The sequence below is a fragment of the Mesoplodon mirus genome (assembly GCF_964341445.2).
Source record: "Mesoplodon mirus genome assembly, chromosome: 8".
NCBI lineage: Eukaryota > Metazoa > Chordata > Mammalia > Artiodactyla > Ziphiidae > Mesoplodon > Mesoplodon mirus.
The window spans coordinates 118,931,311-118,943,832 of record NC_138984.1 but is presented as its reverse complement, the minus strand read 5'-3'; positions in this window follow the sequence as shown (position 1 = coordinate 118,943,832).

The following is a 12,522-nucleotide window of genomic DNA, read 5'->3' as shown; positions in this document are numbered from 1 at the left end:
AGAGAATATGGAGTCAGGCACAGCTTCAGGGGCTATTGCTGCCTGGAGCTCTGTTTATATTGACCTCAACGAGGCACACCTGGGGAGGGCGGGCCGGCAGGGTAAGGCTGCCCAGGTCAGCTAATCCACAACCCTCAGGGAATCACATTGTTGAAAATGGACCCCGCTAAGGCAGAAGAGAAGCCAAGGGAAAAAAAGGACACAATGCCATTTGCAGCACCATAGATGAGTCTAGAAGTAATCATGTGACTTGTAGTAAGTCAGAAAGTGAAAGACACATATCATATCATATCACTTATAGGTGTTACCTAAAAATGGATACCAGGGCAGATATTTCCACGGAGAAGGGCAATCACAGATTCATTAAACAAACTTATGGTTCACCAATGGAAAGGTGTGAGGATTGGTTTCATTACGATATCGGGGTTAACAGACATATACAAACACAGGTGATATATATAATCATCAAAGACCTACAGAATACCAAGAGAGGACTACTCAACATTCTGTCATAACGTACATGGGAAAAAAATCCCAGGAAGAACACTCATCTGTATATGTGTAAATGAACCACATCTTCCACACCTACAACAAGCCAAACATTGTAATCAAACTTGCTGTAATAAAAAATAAAAAATTAAATTAAAAACACGAACAAGAAGTAGTGAGACAAACGTGAGGGGCTTTCTCCTGGCACATTCCATTCTAAATTCCAATCTAGAACACCACTTCCACTGAGGCTCTCTTGCCCTAGTAACCAGATTTGGTAAGGGTGAACTGCTGCCACTTGTGGCCGTTTCACACAACAGCAGCTTTAATCCCAACGCTAATGGTCAGTTGATATTCAAAATCATTGCATGCCTGTAAATGACACCTGCCCTGAAAACAAATCCTGGGGTCACATATCGACCAAAAAATTCAAAGGACGTCCATATTTCAAAACGACCGTTTCTAAAGGCATATTTTACGCACATTAGTGTTCTGCTTCTTTTCCTTTCTTTCCTTTTTTGTTAAAAAAAACGGGAATGGAAAAAGGCATCCCTCAGGATGGGTGAAAATCGTTGCAAACGAATCAATGGACACAGGTTTAATCTCCAATATATATAAACAGCTCATGCAGCTTAATATTAAAAAAACAAACAACCCAAAAAAAATGGGCAGAAGATCTAAAGAGACGTTTCTTCAAAGGAGACACAGAGATGGCCAAGACGCACATGAAAAGCTGCTCAACAGCACTAATTATTAGAGAAATGCAAATCAAAACTACAATGAGGTTTCACCTCACACCTGTTAGAATCGGCATCATCAGAAAATCTACAAACAACCAATTCTGGGGAGGGTGTGGACAAAAGGAGTCCTCTTCCACTATTGGTGGGAATGTAAATTGATACAGTCACTATGGAGAACAGTATGGAGTTTCCTTAAAAAAATTAGAAATAGAATTACCATCTGATCCAGCAATCCCACTTCTGGGCATATACCCAGAGAAAACCGTATTTCAAAAAGGCACATTCAGCACAATGTTGGTTGCAGCACTATTTACAATAGCCAGGTAATGGAAGCAACCTAAATGCCCACAGACAGATGAGTGGATAAAGATGTGGTACATATATAAAATGGAATATTACTCGGCCATAAAAAGGAATGAAACTGGGTCATTTGTAGAGACATCGATGGATCGAGAGACTGTCATACAGAATGAAGTAAGTCAGAAAGAGGAAAACAAATATTGTATATTAATGCATATATGTGGAGCCTAAAAATGGTACAGATGAACTGGTTTGCAGGGAAGAAATAGAGACACAGACGTAGAGAACAAACGTATGGACACCAAGTGTGGGAAGCCATGGGGTGGTGGTGGTGGGATGAGTTGGGAGATTGGGATTGACCTGTATACATGTATATGCATAAAATACATAACTAATAATAACCTGCTGTATAAAAACATAAATGAAATTAAATTTCAAAATTTTAAAAAATAAAATTTAAAAATAAAACAATAAAAATTCTTCCCGTCACACAGATGTATTTATAGGAATGAATTATTTCCATGCTTATATTTATAAATATATAAAAGAGGAATAAAATCTAACTTGAACCATAAAAGAAAAAAAAATTGAACCCACGAGTTATACAGAGGAAAACCCTATCACGACACTTGCTCCAGCGGTAAACAATTCTGAAATTGGTCAGAGGTGGAGAACCATCTCCCATACTGCCAGCCAACCACCCCCCACGCAAGGAGCGTCCTCATTGCAAAGCTGGGGGACCGTGCCGAGGCATCTGTGAGTAAAGGTGAGCTGAGCCCCAGGCCAGCTGCTGCTGAACTGTTCCCACCCTTTCCACGTAAAACACCTGAATATGTACAAGGGCTTGAAAGCCTAGAGGAAGCACCATGGAGCCACACCAGCGAAAGCACGCAGGCCAACTTGGTGCCTGCAGGCCAGCGAGCCCACTGGTCCTGGCCCTGGGCGCTCTTCCAGAAGATTTCCATTGCCCTGCCTGAGATACCCCTCCTGTCCCGGCCCCCACTGCTTTTTTCCTTCCTCACCTCTGTCCGGAGAGAAATTCCAGCGGAATGTATGGGTGACACATCCTCTTCTTTACAGGCGGCAGCCTGGCAACTCCTGCAGAAAGGCCAGCAGAACCCCACTCACACCGGGCCACCCACAAAGCTGTGGCCCCTCACTCCCTCCCACCAGCACAGCCCCGAGACTGCTGACGGGGCAGAGAATATGGAGTCAGGCACAGCTTCAGGGGCTATTGCTGCCTGGAGCTCTGTTTATATTGACCTCAACGAGGCACACCTGGGGAGGGCGGGCCGGCAGGGTAAGGCTGCCCAGGTCAGCTAATCCACAACCCTCAGGGAATCACATTGTTGAAAATGGACCCCGCTAAGGCAGAAGAGAAGCCAAGGGAAAAAAGGACACAATGCCATTTGCAGCACCGTAGATGAGTCTAGAAGTAATCACGTGACTTGTAGTAAGTCAGAAAGTGAAAGACACATATCATATCATATCACTTATAGGTGTTACCTAAAAATGGATACCAGGGCAGATATTTCCACGGAGAAGGGCAATCACAGATTCATGAAACAAACTTATGGTTCACCAATGGAAAGGTGTGAGGATTGGTTTCATTACGATATCGGGGTTAACAGACATATACAAACACAGGTGACATATATAATCACCAAAGACCTACAGAATACCAAGAGAGGACTACTCAACATTCTGTCATAACGTACATGGGAAAAGAATCCCAGGAAGAACAGTCATCTGTATATGTGTAAAAGAACCACATCTTCCACACCTACAACAAGCCAAACATTGTAATCAAACTTGCTGTAATAAAAAATAAAAAATTAAATTAAAAACACGAACAAGAAGTAGTGAGACAAACGTGAGCGGCTTTCTCCCGGCACATTCCATTCTAAACTCCAATCTAGAACACCACTTCCACTGAGGCTCTCTTGCCCTAGTAACCAGATTTGGTAAGGGTGAACTGCTGCCACCTTGTGGCCGTTTCACACAACAGCAGCTTTAATCCCAACGCTAATGGTCAGTTGATATTCAAAATCATTGCATGCCTGTAAAGGACACCTGCCCTGAAAATAAATCCTGGGATCACATATCGACCAAAAAATTCAAAGGACGTCCATATTTCAAAACGACCGTTTCAAAAGGCATATTTTACGCACATTAGTTTTCTGCTTCTTTTCCTTTCTTTCCTTTTTTGTTAAAAAAAACGGGAATGGAAAAAGGCATCCCTCAGGATGGGTGAAAATCGTTGCAAATGAATCAATGGACACAGGTTTAATCTCCAATATATATAAACAGCTCATGCAGCTTAATATTAAAAAAAACAAACAACCCCCAAAAAATGGGCAGAAGATCTAAAGAGACGTTTCTTCAAAGGAGACACAGAGATGGCCAAGACGCACATGAAAAGCTGCCCAACAGCACTAATTATTAGAGAAATGCAAATCAAAACTACAATGAGGTATCACCTCACACCTGTTAGAATCGGCATCATCAGAAAATATACAAACAACCAATTCTGGGGAGGTTGTGGACAAAAGGAGCCCTCTTCCACTATTGGTGGGAATGTAAATTGATACAGTCACTATGGAGAACAGTATGGAGTTTCCTTAAAAAAATTAGAAATAGAATTACCATCTGATCCAGCAATCCCACTTCTGGGCATATACCCAGAGAAAACCGTATTTCAAAAAGGCACATTCAGCACAATGTTGGTTGCAGCACTATTTACAATAGCCAGGTAATGGAAGCAACCTAAATGCCCACAGACAGATGAGTGGATAAAGATGTGGTACATATATAAAATGGAATATTACTCGGCCATAAAAAGGAATGAAACTGGGTCATTTGTAGAGACATCGATGGATCGAGAGACTGTCATACAGAATGAAGTAAGTCAGAAAGAGGAAAACAAATATTGTATATTAATGCATATATGTGGAGCCTAAAAATGGTACAGATGAACTGGTTTGCAGGGAAGAAGTAGAGACACAGACGTAGAGAACAAACGTATGGACACCAAGTGTGGGAAGCCATGGGGTGGTGGTGGTGGGATGAGTTGGGAGATTGGGATTGACCTGTATACATGTATATGCATAAAATACATAACTAATAATAACCTGCTGTATAAAAACATAAATGAAATTAAATTTCAAAATTTTAAAAAATAAAATTTAAAAATAAAACAATAAAAATTCTTCCCGTCACACAGATGTATTTATAGGAATGAATTATTTCCATGCTTATATTTATAAATACATAAAAGAGGAATAAAATCTAACTTGAACCATAAAAGAAAAAAAAATTGAACCCACGAGTTATACAGAGGAAAACCCTATCACGACACTTGCTCCAGCGGTAAACAATTCTGAAATTGGTCAGAGGTGGAGAACCATCTCCCATACAGTCAGCCATCCACCCCCCACGCAAGGAGCGTCCTCATTGCAAAGCTGGGGGACCGTGCCGAGGCATTTGTGAGTAAACGTGAGCTGAGCCCCAGGCCAGCTGCTGCTGAACTGTTCCCACCCTTTCCACGTAAAACACCTGAATATGTACAAGGGCTTGAAAGCCTAGAGGAAGCACCGTGGAGCCACACCAGCGACAGCACGCAGGCCAACTTGGTGCCTGCAGGCCAGTGAGCCCCATGGTCCTGGCCCCGGGTGCTCTTCCAGAAGCTTTCCATTGCCCTGCCTGAGATACCCCTCCTGTCCCGGCCCCCACTGCTTTTTTCCTTCCACACCTCTGTCCGGAGAGTAATTCCAGCGGAAGGTATCGGTGACACAACCTCTTCTTTACAGGCGGCAGCCTGGCAACTCCTGCAGAAAGGCCAGCAGAACCCCACTCACACCGGGCCACCCACAAAGCTGTGGCCCCTCACTCCCTCCCACCAGCACAGCCCCGAGACTGCTGGCGGGGCAGAGAATATGGAGTCAGGCACAGCTTCAGGGGCTATTGCTGCCTGGAGCTCTGTTTATATTGACCTCAACGAGGCACACCTGGGGAGGGCGGGCCGGCAGGGTAAGGCTGCCCAAGTCAGCTAATCCACAACCCTCAGGGAATCACATTGTTGAAAATGGACCCCGCTAAGGCAGAAGAGAAGCCAAGGGAAAAAAGGACACAATGCCATTTGCAGCACCGTAGATGAGTCTAGAAGTAATCACGTGAATTGTAGTAAGTCAGAAAGTGAAAGACACATATCATATCATATCACTTATAGGTGTTACCTAAAAATGGATACCAGGGCAGATATTTCCACGGAGAAGGGCAATCACAGATTCATGAAACAAACTTATGGTTCACCAATGGAAAGGTGTGAGGATTGGTTTCATTACGATATCGGGGTTAACAGACATATACAAACACAGGTGACATATATAATCACCAAAGACCTACAGAATACCAAGAGAGGACTACTCAACATTCTGTCATAACGTACATGGGAAAAGAATCCCAGGAAGAACAGTCATCTGTGTATGTGTAAAAGAACCACATCTTCCACACCTACAACAAGCCAAACATTGTAATCAAACTTGCTGTAATAAAAAATAAAAAATTAAATTAAAAACACGAACAAGAAGTAGTGAGACAAACGTGAGCGGCTTTCTCCCGGCACATTCCATTCTAAACTCCAATCTAGAACACCACTTCCACTGAGGCTCTCTTGCCCTAGTAACCAGATTTGGTAAGGGTGAACTGCTGCCACCTTGTGGCCGTTTCACACAACAGCAGCTTTAATCCCAACGCTAATGGTCAGTTGATATTCAAAATCATTGCATGCCTGTAAAGGACACCTGCCCTGAAAATAAATCCTGGGGTCACATATCGACCAAAAAATTCAAAGGACGTCCATATTTCAAAACGACCGTTTCAAAAGGCATATTTTACGCACATTAGTGTTCTGCTTCTTTTCCTTTCTTTCCGTTTTGTTAAAAAACACGGGAATGGAAAAAGGCATCCCTCAGGATGGGTGAAAATCGTTGCAAATGAATCAATGGACACAGGTTTAATCTCCAATATATATAAACAGCTCATGCAGCTTAATATTAAAAAAAACAAACAACCCCCAAAAAATGGGCAGAAGATCTAAAGAGACGTTTCTTCAAAGGAGACACAGAGATGGCCAAGACGCACATGAAAAGCTGCCCAACAGCACTAATTATTAGAGAAATGCAAATCAAAACTACAATGAGGTATCACCTCACACCTGTTAGAATCGGCATCATCAGAAAATATACAAACAACCAATTCTGGGGAGGTTGTGGACAAAAGGAGCCCTCTTCCACTATTGGTGGGAATGTAAATTGATACAGTCACTATGGAGAACAGTATGGAGTTTCCTTAAAAAAATTAGAAATAGAATTACCATCTGATCCAGCAATCCCACTTCTGGGCATATACCCAGAGAAAACCGTATTTCAAAAAGGCACATTCAGCACAATGTTGGTTGCAGCACTATTTACAATAGCCAGGTAATGGAAGCAACCTAAATGCCCACAGACAGATGAGTGGATAAAGATGTGGTACATATATAAAATGGAATATTACTCGGCCATAAAAAGGAATGAAACTGGGTCATTTGTAGAGACATCGATGGATCGAGAGACTGTCATACAGAATGAAGTAAGTCAGAAAGAGGAAAACAAATATTGTATATTAATGCATATATGTGGAGCCTAAAAATGGTACAGATGAACTGGTTTGCAGGGAAGAAGTAGAGACACAGACGTAGAGAACAAACGTATGGACACCAAGTGTGGGAAGCCATGGGGTGGTGGTGGTGGGATGAGTTGGGAGATTGGGATTGACCTGTATACATGTATATGCATAAAATACATAACTAATAATAACCTGCTGTATAAAAACATAAATGAAATTAAATTTCAAATTTAAAAAAATAAAATTTAAAAATAAAACAATAAAAATTCTTCCCGTCACACAGATATATTTATAGGAATGAATTATTTCCATGCTTATATTTATAAATACATAAAAGAGGAATAAAATCTAACTTGAACCATAAAAGAAAAAAAAATTGAACCCACGAGTTATACAGAGGAAAACCCTATCACGACACTTGCTCCAGCGGTAAACAATTCTGAAATTGGTCAGAGGTGGGGAACCATCTCCCATACAGCCAGCCACCCACCCCCCACGCAAGGAGCGTCCTCATTGCAAAGCTGGGGGACCGTGCCGAGGCATCTGTGAGTAAACGTGAGCTGAGCCCCAGGCCAGCTGCTGCTGAACTGTTCCCACCCTTTCCAGGTAAAACACCTGAATATGTACAAGGGCTTGAAAGCCTAGAGGAAGCACCGTGGAGCCACACCAGCGACAGCACGCAGGCCAACTTGGTGCCTGCAGGCCAGCCAGGGTGGTCCTGGACCCTGGCGCTCTTCCAGAAGCTTTCCATTGCCCTGCCTGAGATACCCCTCCTGTCCCGGCCCCCACTGCTTTTTTCCTTCCTCACCTCTGTCCGGAGAGAAATTCCAGCGGAAGGTATGGGTGACACATCCTCTTCTTTACAGGCGGCAGCCTGGCAACTCCTGCAGAAAGGCCAGCAGAACCCCACTCACACTGGGCCACCCACAAAGCTGTGGCCCCTCACTCCATCCCACCAGCACAGCCCCGAGACTGCTGACGAGGCAGAGAATATAGAGGCAGGCACAGCTTCAGGGGCTATTGCTGCCTGGAGCTCTGTTTATATTGACCTCAACGAGGCACACCTGGGGAGGGCGGGACTGCAGGGTAAGGCTGCCCAGGTCAGCTAATCCACAACCCTCAGGGAATCACATTGTTGAAAATGGACCCCGCTAAGGCAGAAGAGAAGCCAAGGGAAAAAAGGACACAATGCCATTTGCAGCACCGTAGATGAGTCTAGAAGTAATCACGTGACTTGTAGTAAGTCAGAAAGTGAAAGACACATATCATATCATATCACTTATAGGTGTTACCTAAAAATGGATACCAGGGCAGATATTTCCACGGAGAAGGGCAATCACAGATTCATTAAACAAACTTATGGTTCACCAATGGAAAGGTGTGAGGATTGGTTTCATTACGATATTGGGGTTAACAGACATATACAAACACAGGTGACATATATAATCACCAAAGACCTACAGAATACCAAGAGAGGACTACTCAACATTCTGTCATAACGTACATGGGAAAAAAATCCCAGGAAGAACAGTCATCTGTATATGTGTAAATGAACCACATCTTCCACACCTACAACAAGCCAAACATTGTAATCAAACTTGCTGTAATAAAAAATAAAAAATTAAATTAAAAACACGAACAAGAAGTAGTGAGACAAACGTGAGGGGCTTTCTCCTTGCACATTCCATTCTAAATTCCAATCTAGAACACCACTTCCACTGAGGCTCTCTTGCCCTAGTAACCAGATTTGGTAAGGGTGAACTGCTGCCACTTGTGGCCGTTTCACACAACAGCAGCTTTAATCCCAACGCTAATGGTCAGTTGATATTCAAAATCATTGCATGCCTGTAAATGACACCTGCCCTGAAAACAAATCCTGGGGTCACATATCGACCAAAAAATTCAAAGGACGTCCATATTTCAAAACGACCGTTTCTAAAGGCATATTTTACGCACATTAGTGTTCTGCTTCTTTTCCTTTCTTTCCTTTTTTGTTAAAAAAAACGGGAATGGAAAAAGGCATCCCTCAGGATGGGTGAAAATCGTTGCAAACGAATCAATGGACACAGGTTTAATCTCCAATATATATAAACAGCTCATGCAGCTTAATATTAAAAAAACAAACAACCCAAAAAAAATGGGCAGAAGATCTAAAGAGACGTTTCTTCAAAGGAGACACAGAGATGGCCAAGACGCACATGAAAAGCTGCTCAACAGCACTTATTATTAGAGAAATGCAAATCAAAACTACAATGAGGTTTCACCTCACACCTGTTAGAATCGGCATCATCAGAAAATCTACAAACAACCAATTCTGGGGAGGGTGTGGACAAAAGGAGTCCTCTTCCACTATTGGTGGGAATGTAAATTGATACAGTCACTATGGAGAACAGTATGGAGTTTCCTTAAAAAAATTAGAAATAGAATTACCATCTGATCCAGCAATCCCACTTCTGGGCATATACCCAGAGAAAACCGTATTTCAAAAAGGCACATTCAGCACAATGTTGGTTGCAGCACTATTTACAATAGCCAGGTAATGGAAGCAACCTAAATGCCCACAGACAGATGAGTGGATAAAGATGTGGTACATATATAAAATGGAATATTACTCGGCCATAAAAAGGAATGAAACTGGGTCATTTGTAGAGACATCGATGGATCGAGAGACTGTCATACAGAATGAAGTAAGTCAGAAAGAGGAAAACAAATATTGTATATTAATGCATATATGTGGAGCCTAAAAATGGTACAGATGAACTGGTTTGCAGGGAAGAAATAGAGACACAGACGTAGAGAACAAACGTATGGACACCAAGTGTGGGAAGCCATGGGGTGGTGGTGGTGGGATGATTTGGGAGATTGGGATTGACCTGTATACATGTATATGCATAAAATACATAACTAATAATAACCTGCTGTATAAAAACATAAATGAAATTAAATTTCAAAATTTTAAAAAATAAAATTTAAAAATAAAACAATAAAAATTCTTCCCGTCACACAGATGTATTTATAGGAATGAATTATTTCCATGCTTATATTTATAAATATATAAAAGAGGAATAAAATCTAACTTGAACCATAAAAGAAAAAAAAATTGAACCCACGAGTTATACAGAGGAAAACCCTATCACGACACTTGCTCCAGCGGTAAACAATTCTGAAATTGGTCAGAGGTGGAGAACCATCTCCCATACTGCCAGCCAACCACCCCCCACGCAAGGAGCGTCCTCATTGCAAAGCTGGGGGACCGTGCCGAGGCATCTGTGAGTAAACGTGAGCTGAGCCCCAGGCCAGCTGCTGCTGAACTGTTCCCACCCTTTCCACGTAAAACACCTGAATATGTACAAGGGCTTGAAAGCCTAGAGGAAGCACCATGGAGCCACACCAGCGAAAGCACGCAGGCCAACTTGGTGCCTGCAGGCCAGCGAGCCCACTGGTCCTGGCCCCGGGCGCTCTTCCAGAAGATTTCCATTGCCCTGCCTGAGATACCCCTCCTGTCCCGGCCCCCACTGCTTTTTTCCTTCCTCACCTCTGTCCGGAGAGAAATTCCAGCGGAATGTATGGGTGACACATCCTCTTCTTTACAGGCGGCAGCCTGGCAACTCCTGCAGAAAGGCCAGCAGAACCCCACTCACACCGGGCCACCCACAAAGCTGTGGCCCCTCACTCCCTCCCACCAGCACAGCCCCGAGACTGCTGACGGGGCAGAGAATATGGAGTCAGGCACAGCTTCAGGGGCTATTGCTGCCTGGAGCTCTGTTTATATTGACCTCAACGAGGCACACCTGGGGAGGGCGGGCCGGCAGGGTAAGGCTGCCCAGGTCAGCTAATCCACAACCCTCAGGGAATCACATTGTTGAAAATGGACCCCGCTAAGGCAGAAGAGAAGCCAAGGGAAAAAAGGACACAATGCCATTTGCAGCACCGTAGATGAGTCTAGAAGTAATCACGTGACTTGTAGTAAGTCAGAAAGTGAAAGACACATATCATATCATATCACTTATAGGTGTTACCTAAAAATGGATACCAGGGCAGATATTTCCACGGAGAAGGGCAATCACAGATTCATTAAACAAACTTATGGTTCACCAATGGAAAGGTGTGAGGATTGGTTTCATTACGATATCGGGGTTAACAGACATATACAAACACAGGTGATATATATAATCATCAAAGACCTACAGAATACCAAGAGAGGACTACTCAACATTCTGTCATAACGTACATGGGAAAAAAATCCCAGGAAGAACAGTCATCTGTATATGTGTAAATGAACCACATCTTCCACACCTACAACAAGCCAAACATTGTAATCAAACTTGCTGTAATAAAAAATAAAAAATTAAATTAAAAACACGAACAAGAAGTAGTGAGACAAACGTGAGGGGCTTTCTCCTTGCACATTCCATTCTAAATTCCAATCTAGAACACCACTTCCACTGAGGCTCTCTTGCCCTAGTAACCAGATTTGGTAAGGGTGAACTGCTGCCACTTGTGGCCGTTTCACACAACAGCAGCTTTAATCCCAACGCTAATGGTCAGTTGATATTCAAAATCATTGCATGCCTGTAAATGACACCTGCCCTGAAAACAAATCCTGGGGTCACATATCGACCAAAAAATTCAAAGGACGTCCATATTTCAAAACGACCGTTTCTAAAGGCATATTTTACGCACATTAGTGTTCTGCTTCTTTTCCTTTCTTTCCTTTTTTGTTAAAAAAAACGGGAATGGAAAAAGGCATCCCTCAGGATGGGTGAAAATCGTTGCAAACGAATCAATGGACACAGGTTTAATCTCCAATATATATAAACAGCTCATGCAGCTTAATATTAAAAAAACAAACAACCCAAAAAAAATGGGCAGAAGATCTAAAGAGACGTTTCTTCAAAGGAGACACAGAGATGGCCAAGACGCACATGAAAAGCTGCTCAACAGCACTTATTATTAGAGAAATGCAAATCAAAACTACAATGAGGTTTCACCTCACACCTGTTAGAATCGGCATCATCAGAAAATCTACAAACAACCAATTCTGGGGAGGGTGTGGACAAAAGGAGTCCTCTTCCACTATTGGTGGGAATGTAAATTGATACAGTCACTATGGAGAACAGTATGGAGTTTCCTTAAAAAAATTAGAAATAGAATTACCATCTGATCCAGCAATCCCACTTCTGGGCATATACCCAGAGAAAACCGTATTTCAAAAAGGCACATTCAGCACAATGTTGGTTGCAGCACTATTTACAATAGCCAGGTAATGGAAGCAACCTAAATGCCCACAGACAGATGAGTGGATAAAGATGTGGTACATATATAA